The 16782-nt window shown below is 34.2% G+C and overlaps 1 protein-coding gene across 2 annotated transcripts in view; it reads right to left on the bottom strand.

Moving 5' to 3' along the window:
- LOC134801416 (forkhead box protein P1) overlaps positions 1 to 12933 on the bottom strand; it is a 102633-nt gene extending 89700 nt beyond the window's left edge. The window contains exon 1 of one of the 2 annotated variants that reach the window (XM_063773962.1): positions 12042 to 12933. The gene's annotated coding sequence lies outside the window, so the exon portion shown is untranslated. The remainder of the gene's footprint in view (positions 1 to 12041) is intronic. The other variant, XM_063773964.1, reaches the window with a different exon arrangement.
- Between the last annotated feature and the right edge of the window lie 3849 nt (positions 12934 to 16782).

The raw sequence follows: 16782 nt of genomic DNA, 5'->3' as shown, positions 1-16782 counted from the left end.
TACCAGCTTTTGAAACTAGAGTTCGACTAAGACTAGACAATTTTGAATTGAATTGAATTGAATTACACAATCACCATTTTTTCGCTTACCATCAGGCGATTTGTTTGCTTGTTTGCCTCCTACATCATAAAAAACAATTATTTTTTGATTGAAACACAATTTAATTTAAAAACATTTTATACAGACCTTAATGGCAACACTAATTAAAACAACAATCGGGTATCTAACTTTTTCGCATAATCGTTTGACCTAATTTATACATTATCGTTATTCATAAATATTGATCTCGTTATTTACGCAATTGGCTTAATATTTCACGTGTCCTTATTCCTGATTTTTAAGCAAGTTTCCTGATATTTAAGTTAAATTGACAGTTTGTCATAATAAAAAAAACAAACATAATTATAACTAATATAGCCGTAAAAAAATACTTAAAATAAAATACCTAATTAAACATATAAAAAATATTCTGTTACTTTGAATAAATTTAAAGTAGTATAACTAATTTACGGGAATTTCCATATCTTACTGGAGAGCGGTGTCTCTTGACACATTGTGTAATGTACCTACACTTAAAAAGAGGCATCAGCCCAGATATAATTAAGTTTGTTTGTGCGAACTATATAAACATTTTTTTTTTAATTTGCTAACACCAAACTGTAGGCTGGTATTAAAATACCTTAATTGAGACAGTAAGTATGCTTTTTGTTTCTAGTTAATTTTCTTTCATAATTGTTTTTCTTTGAAAGCAACACTGCGAAGAATTCCAAAAGCGTTTTAGGAATCCCGAATTTGATTATCCTACTAATGGATTACCTTAGATCTTGTTGTGCAGTTATCTGCAGAAATAATAAAATTGACCCCTCATGCATACAAACTTCTAGTTGGGGGGTCAAAAGTTTCAGTAGACAGCGACACGGGGTCTACAGCAAGAATCAAAAACTGAAATTTCGTTATCTTTCTAACTATTGCTAGAATATGCAAGAATGATAGAGAGGCAAATAACTAAATTTCGATTTTCCCTCTCCCTCTGTACAATTAGAGGACCTATACTAGGTACCTGTGTGCATGTATACTTTAAATCAATAACCTCACAAAAATAAGTCATAATTAGAATAAACGTAACAATACCGGTCTATATGACATATGTTATATGGTATATGTTATATGTTAATGACTATATGGTATATGTTAATGTTAAGTTTCATGGCGCATTGGATCTGTCTATAAGGTCATGTAAACATTTTTCAAATAAAATAAATAAATGACTTTAGCCAACTACATCTTGAGCCTGATTCAGCTTTAACAAATTGTTACGGTTTGGATCTTATTTTGATACGACCTTAAAGATCTCTCAAAGTGTTGCGTAAAAAAAAATGAAAGCCGTGCCAATTTTTTTGTCAAATGTGTATTTTGTTTCACATTTTGCTCAATGAGAGAGTGAGACGCAATGAAATTGGATCAAGATATTGGACAGATGGAATACGGGTGGTATTCCATCTGCACTTAGATGCACGTCAATCACCAAGAGGATTTTCAAAGCGTATCAAAACCCGTTCAAAAGCTTAACAAGTTGCTAAATCTGAATCAGACTCGTGATTTTTAAGGTTCCGTACTTAAAGGGTAAAACGGGACCCTATTACTAAGACTCCACTGTCCGTCTGTCCGTCTGTCTGTCACCAAGCTGTATCTCATGAACCGTGATAGCTAGTCAACTGTCTAATTTTCACAGATGATGTATTTCTGTTGCCGCTATAACAACAAATACTAAAAAGTACGGAACCCTCGGTGGGCGAGTCCGACTCGCACTTGTCCGGTTTTTCTTTGTATCGTATATTTATAAATTTAGTTGTATTTAGGCAATCAGATACGCGTGCTGCCGAATGTTAGGAAGCTAAAGGAGGTCGGAAGCATAGCTGATAGCTGCTATTTAGATTTCGAGGCCGCAACGTTATTTAGGTTGTTTTGTTTTATCACTAGGAAGGCGCAATTTCGCGCTCAAGAGTAATAGCCAGGTTTTCAGATGCTTCAGTATGTAAATATAATTACTATAGTCAGTCAAGCCATTTCCATCAGTAGAAAAAGCGGCAAATTTTAAAAATGTAGGCGCGAAGGGGGGGTTTTTCATAGAAAATATGAATTTCGCGCCTTTTTGTACTTACAAAGTTGTTTGACAGACTAAAAATATATAATCCCTACTTTATATTATAAACGCGAAAGAAATTCTTTATGTATGTTACCTTGTTACGCTGAAACCACTGAACCGATTTACAAAGGAATTTGGTATGAAGATAAGTACTTAGTTTGAAGAGGGGATCATGAAAGTGGAATATGGACTAATTCAGGGAAATTGACGGGTAGATGAGACGAGACGTATCTAAGTCATATGTAGAAGAAATCGCGGGGACATTGCTCTGTAGCATTGTCGGAGGTTTTCAAATAATAATTTGCAAAAATTGTGAAGTTTAAATCAGTGTCCTGTCGGCTTAGCACGGTCGTGTTTTTATCCCTTGTCACCATGCCTGTCACGTTCTAACAAGTACGTAAGTGCGAAAGGGACGCGCATAGTGATAGACGATAAAAATGGAACCGTGCTGCGCCCACTGTACTGTTTCCTTTTATTGAGGTGGGCTCCCTTCTGAGGTTTTCCCGAGGGTCTACAGTATGGGGTTCTTCAAAAAAGGAGTGTACAGGTTTTTAAAAGTTCGGCAACGCGCTTGTAACACCTCTGGAGTTGCAGGCGTCCATAGGCTACGGTGACTGCTTACCATCAGGCGGGCCGTAAGCTTGTTTGCCACCGATGTGGTATAAAAAAAAGTACTATTTTTTTGTATTTTTAGTATTTGTATTTGTAACTTCTCATATTGACTATTTGTGTGAAATTTATGTCAGAGGAATCTACTCGTAAATCGACGACAAATTTACGAAGAACACAAATCGATTTAATGTAATTTGTCGTACGTGGTGAGAAAACAATCTTTTCATTTCCCGCATTGCTTATACCTTACACTATCTATATGATATGAATATGACAGATTTCAAGAGTCTAAAACATTAGTTGTAAACTTATTTAGGATATATATGTTGATCATTCAAAATTCTATATGACATACATATTGCATGACTGATAAATTGATAATTAATATAGGTACCAATTTTTTTTCGGGATTCCATTTAACAGTGGAGCTTCCTTCATCTATGACAGCTATAAAACTTCTCAAATCATAATCTGTACCCCTAAAGCACTACCACCAGTTTTAACATTGACATATTCACTCACGTTTAAGTAACTTACTTTCTATGCATCTCGCTCGTACTCGCATATTAGTGCAAGCGAGATGTATAGAAAGTAATTTACGTAGTTAATCTGTCAATGTCAAAACTGGTGGTAGCCGTACTGGTGTCAATTTGATTCGATAGCGTGACGTGACACGTGACGTACGCGTTTGCTTTAAGTCTAATTTTGTATGGGATTTTAAGTTACCAAAATGAAATTTAATTAATGCAAACGCGTACGTCACGCTATCGTATGGAACTTACACTAGGGGTTCGGAATATGATAAGATTTTGACAAAAATTTCATAACACAATAGGTTGCGTTGTTTCATCACAGAGTTCCTATGGCCACCTCCTGTCACCATCATCAAATCAGCTCGATGGTACCATAATCTTACATTGTCATCCGATTTATACATGCATGCAAAATTACAGCTCAATCGGAAACCGGGAAATGGATCAAATTTAACTTGCAAGATTTGATTACAGACCGACAGACAACGGGACAGGTGAAGCTAAATAAAATATTGTAATAATAAGACAAAATCGAGTGATTATATTGACAGTCAGAAGTGACTCAGGTAGTATACTTTTGACAGAAAGCGGTATATGTGTCATTAAATAGACAAGTGACACAGATACCATTGTTTATTAGCAAAATATGGAAGATAAGAATATTGTTCACCCAAAGATTATGGATTGATTATCTTAGCAAAATAAGACATAAGAAACAGGCTGTTAATGTTAAAGGAATGGCGAGAAAATCACTCAAGACATATGTATAATGTTATTTTCTGGTTGTGTTTACGTCACTATACTACAGCTACTATCTTAGAATAGACGCGTATGCTTACGTACTTTTTTCAAAAATAACGGCGAAATTAGTGATCTGTTTTTTTTTAGTTTTTCATTTAATAGCTATAGTAGAGTTTCAGTTATCTCGATCCACAAATAAAAGAATAAATAACATCGAGATTTGTAGGTACCCAGAACTGGAACGCGACAAGGAATCGTATTTCATTTAAACACAGATTAGTTAAGCTAACCGGATATTGAATCAGTATCGAGAAACAATGCCTTATTTAAAAACCACACCTGTGGTATTATGTACAATTTCAACATATACTGTGCATGTTTGTTGTGTATTTTTGCAAGGCTCGAACCGATAACGCTATCGCCGTCACGCCTACACGCACACACTGACGCAAACATAAACATAGCCACACATACGTGAAAAAAAAACATAGTTGATATAGTATTGTTTGTTGCTAAGTTGCCTAAAAAGAGGTATGTTTAAATAGCGCTTCGTTCTTGGTCCACGCAATTTATGGCGTTGTTTGCTTACATATATATGTACATAGTTGTGGCACCAAATTATTGTACCTACTTGCTTCTGCTCGCGATTCATCTGCGTGGAATGATATAATAGTTAATAAAAACTATCCTATGTCCTTTATCGGGCCTCAAACTCCATCTACATCGGTTCAGCGGTTATTGATTCCCCATACAAACTTCCACTTTCCTTTTTATCCGCTTAAAGGATTATTTCTGAGGTAAAAAGTAAAAACTATCCTATGCCTTTCCTGGGGACTCAAACTATATCTATATAAATAAATATATAAAAATATTTCAGGCTTTCTTGGCCTTAGAGTTATTAGTGCCAAATTTCAATGAAATCGGTCCTGTGGTTTAAGCGTGAAGAAGTAACAGACAGACATACACACATCCGTTTGTTTCCGCTTTTACCACGACCGTCGAGTTTAAATCACACCTTTGTTTAACGACACCGTTTTTAATGAGGTCATATGCCTATTTCGCTTTTACACAGTTAAAACTTTTCCCTTTATAAGGATTCAAATAGTCAAGAATAAAAATACATTCAAATACATTCAATATACATAGTATGTAGATATGTAACTTATCAAACTTACTTAGTTGATGTGTGACGATACTAACGATTAAAAATAAAATTTAAATTTTATATATGGTTTAAAAATAAAGTTTTAAGTAGAACAAAATACATACAATTAAAACACCGCCTTTCTTGCTTTAAAAAGTGTGTAGGTACTTATATACATCATTAAACCGTGATAAGTAAGTACACACACACACGAGATTATAGTTAATATTTAACTATAACTAGTTTAACTAATTTCCTATAGGCGGAAATGACCTATCCATTGTTGTCAGATACCCCGTTTTTAATAACACGAAGCGGAGTTAAGTGCAACTGGACTAGCAAACCATAACGTTTAACATAAAATTTAAGTAACACCCGCTAATAAAATATTGTTTATGACTTGGAAACATTATACAATTTTCCTTTAGCATTTTCTAAGGTGTTAATAGTGTAATAGTAACAATTTGTATTTGATTTTGATAATGTGATGCTGAGGCACCGTTATGAGATTTATGAGTTATTCTTATAATAGGGTATTTGACTGTATTTTAAATTGTTTTACACCATGCATGAAATAAAGTACTAGAAGATTAATAGAGAAGAGAGTTACATATGTAGTTCATAGATTAAATTTGTTTATACTGAAATAGAGAACAAGCGACATCGTTTATGTGTTTAAAATCAAAAGAATAAAAATTCTGATAGTAGGTACAGTCACCTCTCTCTGCAGCTGACTGTACATATTTAAGATTTTAGTAAAATTTCAAATAAACCCGTGAACATAAACTCATTTAATTAACAATATCTTGGAGAGTTTTTCTCGGAAAACATATAAAACCTCTAAAATGCGCGTTTTCCTAGAGATAAAAGGGCCCACAGATTACCAGTTCGCCGGATGATATCAGCCTGTCAGTTGTTCGGAGCTGTCAAATTTTGCGTTTAATTAAGACCCCTTTAAGGGTCCCACTGATTAACAGTCGGCCGGACGGCATCGGCCTGTCAGTTGTTCGGAACTGTCAAAATTTTGTTCTAACTGACAGGCCGATACCGTCCGGCGGACTGTTAATCAGTGGGCTCCTAACTGACAGGCCGATATCGTCCGACGCACTGGTAACCAGTGGGCCTTTAAAGACCTAGCTAGATCGATTTTTCGCCCCAAAAACCCCCATTTAGAAAATTTCATCGAAATCGTTAAAACCGTTTCCGAGATCCCAGTAATATAGGTACATATAATATATACAAGAATTGCTCGTTTAATGGTATAAGTCAAGATAATACCAATAATTTTATAATATGTAATATCGATAACATATAATATCGGCTCAGACATATTTTCTTCATTTAAATTTTATCATTTTCAAGGAAAAGTTTTTATACCTTAGCAATCACGTTTATTAAATATTAAGTGCATGAGTTGATCATTGCGAAACTGAGAAAACTTGCCTATCTATAATGACTTTCATCCTGCTTTCATCTAATTGCTTTTTATCATTGAAAAAATACTACAGATAGATTATAATATAAGAACAAGTCATAATTATTATTGATAAATTACTTATATTTTATGAATAATTGATGTTATGATGTGTCTGTTCATCTTCGCTCAAGGACGGAATATAGTATTAGCATAAAATAAGTGGCATACCTACCTTGCTTAACTATTTTTGTTATAAAATTATTTCACATAAATTCTAACTGCTAAAATGTTATGGGAGTTAAGTTAATATAAGGCATAATAAACACGTACATATTTTACAATTGAGTTGTTTAAAGTTGATTTAAAATTGAGTTCAGTACGAGATATCAAAGTTTTGATTAATAGCTTTTAAAGGAAAGTACGTGCAGCCCTGTTTTATGGTACCTATTTTAATTTACATATCCATATTTAAAAAAATGTAATCATGTAATGTCACTAAGAATATCTTGTATCTTTTTTCCGAGAATTATCACTACCATTTTACAGCTAGAAACAAAGCATTTGAACACCTGTAAATATAGTTGGTCAAGCAGATCTTGTCAGTAGAAAAAAGCGGCAAATTTGAAAAATGTAGGCGCGAAGGGATATTGTCTCATAGAAAATTTGAATTTCGCGCCTTTTTCTACTGACAAGATTTGCTTGACCATCTATACCTCGTAATTTTACTGATAAATCTTAAATACATATAATATTTTTTTCTTCGCTGTTTTACAGATAAGAGCTTAAATTCAAGTCCATATTCAAAGCTCCTAGTTAAGTGGTATAAGACAAAGCTCAACATTGGGGTCCTGATACCCTTGTTTTTATAACTCCATCCCCTTTATTTGCCTTTCCCAGTCTCGTCGAGGGTCATATTTGCACTCGTTATGTAAAACTGTAGGTGAAGATATTATTAGATGCTTATCTTAATTATGTAAAAGATATAATAGATTAATCGGAAATAAATGCCTTTACTGTCTTTAATAGTGCATAGACTTGTTTACTTGAATTAACTTTTTTAATGTTATTCATTACTCAATCTAAATGATAAGATTATCTCCTAAAAACTGATATAATTAGATAGGTAGATATTATTTTAATTTCCTAAAAACATAGTTGTTTATTTTCGACAACTGCTACAAAAAACGTCATAAAATAATTGGCACAATTTGTGTAACTAGTACACTACAACACTGACTTGTTTTAGTAGGACTGATATTATTATTATTTCACAATCACGTCAATCACATTATCATTTATAAAGCCAAAATATAAAGTACCTACCTACAGTGTAATTTGCGATGTTTTGCGTTGCATTGTTATTGCTGTAAAGTGTCATTCTATGGAACTTGCTAACTATGTAAACAAAAGTCACTAGTAAATTCATCATTCAGAGACAATTTCAATATGACGGTTTGTTTACATAGTTAGCAAGTTCCATAGAATGAATGAAGGGACCACTAACAGCCCAAATTTTTCCCTCAATTTATTTTATCAACGGTGACATTTTTATAATATACTACGTCGGTGGCAAACAAGCATATGGCCCGCCTGATGGTAAGCAGTCTCCGTAGCCTAAGGACGCCTGCAACTCTAGAGGTGTTGCATGAGGGTTGCCGACCCTAACACTCCGCAAGTCCGCACCCTCGTTGAGCTCTGGCATTCTTTTAAAACGACGAAATATCGTTAAAAGACTTTTTAATCTCCTTATAACATACCTAGTTCAATGGACTACCGCAAGTAATATCTACTAATTTTCATATTATTATTTAATTTTGTATGTTTTTAACAAACAGTTGTTGCTTGCCTAAATTTTGAATAATACTAATTAGCTTGTTAAAATTAATTATTTACTAAGTTTAAGATACGGATTTCCTCCTAAATTGTCCTAACAAAAAAAACAATAAGGTATATATTTGTGTATTAGTTTAAATGAATGAATCCGGTTTAATAGATTATGCCGAGCAATAGGAAAAACATATATTTTTATATATAAAAAGCTGATTAACCCTATCCTTATTTAGTGGTTAATAAATATTAACGCACACAAAAAATCTAAACATTGATTTATTCCACATTTATTTTAAATTTTCTGCCTAGAAAGCCTAATACATACGTGATTCTATTATGACTACATAATTAGTAATTTATAAGATAAAACTATTATTATAGAATAGTACTAATTTTAACCATATAGTATACCGACTTAGTAATTTAGATACCTAGTAAGAACACAAATGTTACTTGCGATACCTTCTATTCTAATTAATTCGACAGAAAGAAAATATAAAATTCCTAATTTAAAAAAATATAGATTAACATTTCTCTAGGACAATTATGCAAAAAAACGTATACCCTTTTTTAGCCTATCTCAATGGCTAAGTCAAGTACGATATAGGTACGATAATTTAAGTTGGTATCTAATAAAAATAAAATTATGGTTCTGCCTACAAGGCATATTATAAATAAAATAACATTAAAATAATGTACATAATTATAATAGGTAACTTATAGGCAGTTTGGTATCTTCTGTCACACGTAACTTTGCAAATGTTCACTAAAACATTTGTTAAATTTAGCCCATACCTACTGGTAAACTAGATACCAACTTAATTTTATTTTTATTTAATATATTGTCTCTCTAGTTTATATTTTATTCGTTTTATCAATCTCAGTAGGCTTAGCAGTTTAGCACGCGTGCACCGTGATAGTATCTCGCGCGCGAGATAGACTATCCGTCTTATTTTAACTGTATTAATTAGATTAGGACGGGTAGTCTCTCTCGTACTATGCCTACAGTTCGCCAAATTCTCACAAAAGTAGACAAAAACAAACACTAGACTGTTGTTTTGTCCTTTTCTTACTCTATTGTTCTCCCTTTGAATCCTGATAATGATACGGAAAAAGAGCAGATGTTGCAATCTAAATTAAGTTTTTATGAAAAACTTTAGAAAAAATCATATATTGAAGAAAAAGTGGCTAAGACTTCCAGTGGTGGAGGCTAGAAGTTTTTATTCCTTGTCCAAAAACTCAATAGGCACTATGAAAAAATGTATTTTGTTTGGATTTTTCGGCAAGAATTAAGATAGAGTATGTGCGGAAAGAGAGAGGAAGAGTCGTGGAATGTATGAGGCCCAATAATTTCCACGAAAACATTAGCTATTATAAACATAAGCTATTTTAAAGAAATAAAGAAATTTGTATTTTGTATTAGAAAATTTAATATAGAGTGCAACTTACAGCCTGGCAAAAAAGAGTAGAAATTAAAAAGTGGCAGCACTGTAGTGTCGTCCCGTTCACTTATATAAATTGATTTGAAAGGGACAACACTACAGTGTTGCCACTTATTAATTTCTACTCTTTTTTGCCAGGCTGTATTAGTGATTCAGTTCGCGCTGTAGTATGTACATATTTTACCTATATAACGCGGAGTCTGTGTCAGATAGTCTACCTAGAGTTAGTAGAGTTCGACCAAGAAAAGTCTGCAGAGATTTTGATAGCCCACGCACTCCAAGTGGTATTTTGAAACGTCAAACTTCTTTGAATTTGTGACATAAATAACACTGTTTCCACTGCGTTGGCTTTCAAAATCGCTGCAGACTTTTCTTGGTCTAACTCTAATTGTTTGATAAATTTTAAGTATCACATATTTCATATCTACTTAAGTAAATACGGACAAGTAAAAGTAACACACTTTTTAATACCCGGAAGAATTATTGTACGATTGTCACTGTTTATTTAGCGGTAATAACTAATAACAGTCGACATTGAGTTAAGTTCTTTAAATCTCATAGTAATTTGTGCCGTTTTGAAGCAAAAGTTAAGATGGTAATTAGGGGTCATCCATTAATTACATCACACGTTTAGGGGGAGGGAGGGGGTCAAGAAAGTGTGACATGTTGTGACAAGGGGGAGGTAGGAGTAACAAACTTTGTGACGTCACTTTAACTTCATCAGTAACCAAAAATTTATTTAAATGATTTAATTCCCTGTACAGTTAAATAACAAGTTTTTGGAACGATAATCGTTTTTATTAGTTTAATTTTCTTTCCTAATCAGTTTTGGGTTATAAAATTACTTATTTTAATTACTTTTGTCAAAAATATTTTGATAAAATATGAATACAAAAAATTCGACTTGCCGACTTCGTTGAAAAATTGTGACGTCACACCAGGGGGGAGGGATTTCCCAAATGTGACCAAGTGTGACAAGGAGGGGGGGAGGGGTCAAAAAACCTATAAATTCGTGTGACGTAATTAATGGATGACCCCTTATATGTTGTGACTGTTGTCAGTAAGGAAAGAGCCTATAAGGTATGATGTCTTTATCTTTGGTATAAGTATGACGTCTATTTTAGTTTATAATTTAAGTTATAGTAGTGTTTTAACAATCTGTTACCAACGAGTCCTGGGCTATTTTGGACATATTGCTCGAAGGCAGCCAGATAACCTGGAGAAACTGGTTGTTTGTGGAAAAGTGGATGGCAAGAGGCCGAGAGGACGGTCACCCACCCGTTGGTCCGATCAAGTAAGGAATATTACAGGACTTACTGTCACTACTGCCCTTAGACAAGCCGAAGACAGGGTGAAATGGAAGCAGCTCGTCGAGGCCTCGGTGAAGGCATTTCAAGACAGGCACGACCTTCAGTAATGAAGAATACGAAGAAGAAGTGTTTTAAAGCTGAAATAATAGAAATTAAAATATTTTCATAAAATTATTTGATTATTTTCCTAGTAAGTTTTTATTCGTTATTCTTGTATTCTCTAAGTATTCCTTATTTTTTAAGCTGCGGTGGTGGAAAACAAGCCTACGGCTTTCTAGTAGATACCATCAGACGTTATACTGGGTATCACATGCGCTTATACATTTTTTTAAAGTAAGACGTAACATATTGATGATGTTTGACTATCATATAAAATTAATTAATTAGGTAAGTAAACAAGTTATATGTATACCAATATTGCCTTTAAATTAAAGACACCTAAATTGTTCTGAGAATTCAATATTAATTTGCATTAAAAAAACACGCCAGATAATATTTACTTTGCATAGCTAATTTGGCAGTGGCGTGATGTGATGACAAAAATCAATAATTATAGATATCGGGCTATCGCGCGTGGGCAAACAAATGGAGCCTCCATGCTCCGTGCCGAAAGCCTTTGACAGCCCATATCCAAATTAAAAAGTCAACTCGTCAAACTTTTGTCTTCGCCTAAATACATGACAAGTAACTCCCTCGCCTCCCCTCTTAAACAAAGTGACAATAACTCGCACACGCACACAAAAATGTTGTTTGTACAACACGCACACTAAACCGGCTAGGTATTCGGTTTCCCGCCACCGGCACTGAGCACTCACACAAAACACGGAGAACAAACAATACAAACACGAACACAAGTTTAAACTCACCTCAAAATAAATCCATTAGAAAACACACTTGTTCAAACAACTAGCGCTTAGCCTCGAAAACGCGTTGAAAAAACACTAGCGAGCATCCGATGTGTGCTCAACACTTTTCCAAACTTTCTGTACAACCTACTTCTTGCCTTCCCGCCAAAACTGACATTCGAAATTTAAAAGTTTGAAAACTCGCGCCGCTCGCGCTATTGTTCAAAAATAGAACCGGTTCTCATAAAAATGACTTATTTATTTCGCGAATTTATGACAGCTAATTTATAATTTTTATAATCACTTCCGTATTGTAAAATACCAAATAAAGTCCAAAAAAGTCCGAGCACATTTATTAAACACACGTTGCGCGCAAAAATAAACTATGATTAGCGGCTATTAAAATTCGCGGAGACAACCGGCACTGGCCAGCGACAATGCGAATAGGTTATAAAAAAAAACATAAATAAAACCTCACGTTCTTTTCAACAAAGTGTTAACCAATAAAAATCGCGAATTTGTTTACCGCGTCGTTATTTCGGTCGTGCCGATATTAATAATTATTCGTGGCGAGCGCACATCGACGCATAGTTGTCGTTTCATAAAACGTGCGCGTTAAAACTGAGTCGAAAGGCTCGCCGTGTCGGAGCATAGCGCCGAATAAAATAAACAACAATATACCTAAATAAGCGGCTCGACGGGAGCGGCGGTGTGTGCGGCGGTGCGCATGTGTGAGTGTGTAAACAAGGGGCACCGCGGCAGGTTTGACACCCATGTAGTTGCCACTATGAAAAACTTGCAAATGACATGTCAACATCTTTTCGCACTAGTACTCAGAAGGACAGACGAGTAGCAGTAAATCTTGTGCGAACACTCTTTTAGAAGTTGATGTCGAGAAATGTGCTTAGCTATTTTGTGACTTCAAATTCAAATATAAGACAGTTTACTATTATATATTTAAGGTACTAGAAAGTAGTCATGAAGAGAGTTAAATGTCGGAAAAAATAGCGAGGCAGTTTATTCTACTATTTCACAGGAAAATGTTTGCTAAATTATAAAATACCAGCATATATATATATAAGTACCTATGTATTTAAAAAAAAAAGGTAGTAAACAAGTACAAGGCCTGCGTGATGGTACCCAACTAAGGTAAGGTATAGGTTCCATCCAAAGGTCTCACAAAAGTGAATTTGCAACCCTGGAAAACCTCTCTGTAACCACTTATTCGGAGAGCACCTTACACCTTACTGTAAACTGCCAGGAAATTCTCAGCGAGAAATTCAAGTTACAGGAGGATTGTAATAATTCCAAAAAACATTCAATTAATACATATTCACTTTTCATATCCATATCTGCATATACATTATTATCTACTTATCAAAAAATCAATTGCCCCAGCCCACCGCACCCGCGTCTCCCCGCGAGAATAAACATATGACGTCACCGGCGCGTAAACAAACAAACAAACACATGCGCCGCGCTCATGTTTCCTTAATACAATTATTATTTCGAATGTGGAACGGAGCGGCGCGGCCGGCCATAGATTTGCGATGTATTTTTATTTAGAGGTTGGCATTGTCTATGCGAATTAATTAGCGTTCGCGGATATGTTAATAAAATTGGGATGTCTGTGTTCGTCCGTCTTTGTTACTGTAACAATGATCAAAGCATAATAGAACATCGAAATTGGTTCAGTAGTGTAGCTGATCTGATTAAAAATCGTCTCTTTGTCTAGAACATATGTTATGCACTTAATTTTCAAATATTTCTCTGGCCTCCAACATAATAAAGCCTAGTTCGGGAGATAAAATACATGCTGAGAATATAATCAATTGAGTATTTTGATATCTGAACTGAATAAGCTCCACTCAGTTATCGATAAATTCTACGTATAATACCTACTAATGCCCGCGGTTTCACTCTGCGCTCAGTCATTTCGCCACCCTTGTTCAAGGGGTGAATTTCCCAAAATTAAAGTAAACTATGTTGATCCCCAAGGCTTCAGCTTTTCAACTACATTGAATTCGATAAATAAAATAGTTATAAAAACGTTACATGTTAAAGACAGACGGGCAGAGATTTTCACATTTATAATAAGTATGAATATGTTAAGTAAGGCAGGTCGAGCGATACATGAAAACCAAAGTCGCGGGCATTACAATAGTATATTAATAAATCTGGTTTTCTATATTAACAGAGCCGGTAACATCTGACTGTGTTTTGCAAGTTTACCATTTACCAAGGTGGCTGTCTGTGGAATACATTAAATACATGTAATAAATTATAATTTAAATCATTCGTTAATTTGTTGTAGTCGCGTTGGTAGTTTTATCAGTTGTTGTCACTCTTTAAATGTAATAGGATCCATATTAAATGAATGAATGAGTCTGTATTTAATAATATACAAATAATTGCAGAGAAAGGCAATATCACTACCCCTTGTTTTCACATCCCAGATGCGAATTTTTATTTTAGTACCTACAGAATTAGTGCATAAGGAAGTTGAATTGAGTATTGATTTGGCTAATCGAACTGTTATCTATACACAGGTCCCTACCTACAGAGAAAGGCACTATTAAACCCTTTGACCGCCAAGTCCGTCAACTGAAGCGCGGCTACAGCCCAATATCAACCTTCGTGCATTCCGACAAGGTTCACAATGACGCGCCGCGCACGATAAGCGTAGCGTTCAAAGGGTTAAAGCCTTGTTTTTATATTCCTGATAATTACTAACATGACAGTTCAATTGCCCCAATTTATTCACACGATTTGTCATTTAAAGCAGCGGTAGGCACCCGCGGCCCGCGAGCCTCCCTGGTTAATTTGTATGTAATATTAACAAACGACAATGTCTGATAAAGTCATAAATATTAACAAAGTGCGGCCCGCGTCAACATCTTTAACTACTATGTGGCCCTTGGCTGCTAAAAGGTTGCCGACCGCTGATTTAAAGTGATACGAAAGCAGGATGATTGATAATTGAGTAATAGGTATTAAATTGGTCAATCGAAGTAACATTTAGTAAGTATCTAGTCTAGGATATAAAAACATATTATTAGCTTACTTACTGCTTTGTCCCACCGCGTATAACAGGCGTAACAGCCATCGGAGAATCAGTTTAAATTTGGATTTTATGGCGCGAGAATACGGTAAACAATTGAATAAGCTTTCCAATGGTTGCTACGTTACGGCTGTTATACGTGTAAAGCTGTTGAAGAGTGCTAGACGACTATTATTCCTAACGCTTACCATAAATTTGTCTAGCAACCAATTTCCGCCTTTTAGAACTTTTCCTAAACACGAAACGATAGAAAAATCATATTTAACTACCGAACCTACTCACAAAATTTCACGAGAATTGGTTGAGAATTGTAGAGGAGTTGCATCCGGATCCGGACATATGGAAGCAGGTTGCCCGAGTCGACCGAAATGGAGACCTTCGCTAACGCTTCGGTCAATTAAATAGGTTTTATTCACGTCAATCAATAATTTTACTTATGATGTTATGATAAAATAATATTCAATATTTTTGATATAAGCAAAGTATTAAATAAATTAAATAATATTACGAAAACATTTGGCTATCATTATAAAATTATAATTTGCAATTAATGCTCAAATTTACCTTAAGATAAATATACATAATTAATTTATTGTGTACATATTTAGCAAATAAACAATTTAATTAGTCCATATTTTAGTATAATTTTGTAGTTTGTTCTAATTTATAATTTTAATAAAAATAAGGAAATGTCACGTACGCGATTCTAGGTTTCGATAGAGTAATTAAATTAATCAAATAGGTTTAAGATACTTCGTTACAGGTAATTATTATCATGTGGTTATTAAGTAAGTATTTTATTGCAAAAATTTCGTATTATTTAGAACATGTTGTTAATGTTATTATCAGTTATTAATAAAATTGACATACCTACTTACATTAAAACTTAAAAAGAAAAAAGATAACCCGACTTCAAAAAGGATTCAATAAAATATTTTCTTCCTTTTTATATGGGTTTTGTTTCAAACGTATTTGTATAGTCATACATACCTAGGTAAAGCAATAATATAGGTAATTTAAAAGCCAAAATAAAAAAAAAACCATCTCGCTTAAAGTCAATACAAAATGGCGATCCGCAAACAGAAACGTGCTAAAATGTCCAAATGAAAATGCAGTACACACGAATGTGGCATGTTGATAAATAAGATATTTAAATAACACATCATTATGTACATATTCACACGTATATTTTATCTATAGTTGTGTTCATTAGACATACTAATGTGTACACATGTAAATAAATTTGGCTAGTCCTCCATCTGCTGCATACTAAATAGTGATGTCGTCTGATGCTGATAGCCTACTTTGAAAAATAATAAATAAATAATAACAAATATAGGGACATTCTTACACAAAATGACTAAGTACCACGGTAAGCTCAAGTAGGCTTGTGTTGTGGGTACCCTGACAACGATATATGTAATATACAAATACTTAAATAAGTATCCATAACCCAGGAACAAATATCTGTGCTCACCACTAAATAAATAAATGCCCTTACCGGGATTTGAACCCAGGACCATCAGCTTTACAGACAGGGTCACTACCCACTTAGGGTTACCAGATGACAGGAATTTTACTGACATGTCAGGAATTTTGGCCTTTTTTCAGGAATGGGGACGGAACACGAAAAATGTCAGGATTTTTTTTGAATTGGTGACTTATTTTATAAAGTACCTTTTTATGTACTTCAATTAATAC

Source organism: Cydia splendana, chromosome 22 (genome assembly GCF_910591565.1).
Source record: "Cydia splendana chromosome 22, ilCydSple1.2, whole genome shotgun sequence".
NCBI classification, from domain to species: domain Eukaryota; kingdom Metazoa; phylum Arthropoda; class Insecta; order Lepidoptera; family Tortricidae; genus Cydia; species Cydia splendana.
The sequence above is the reverse complement of the archived record's forward strand: the minus strand, read 5'-3'. Positions and strand labels throughout refer to the sequence as shown.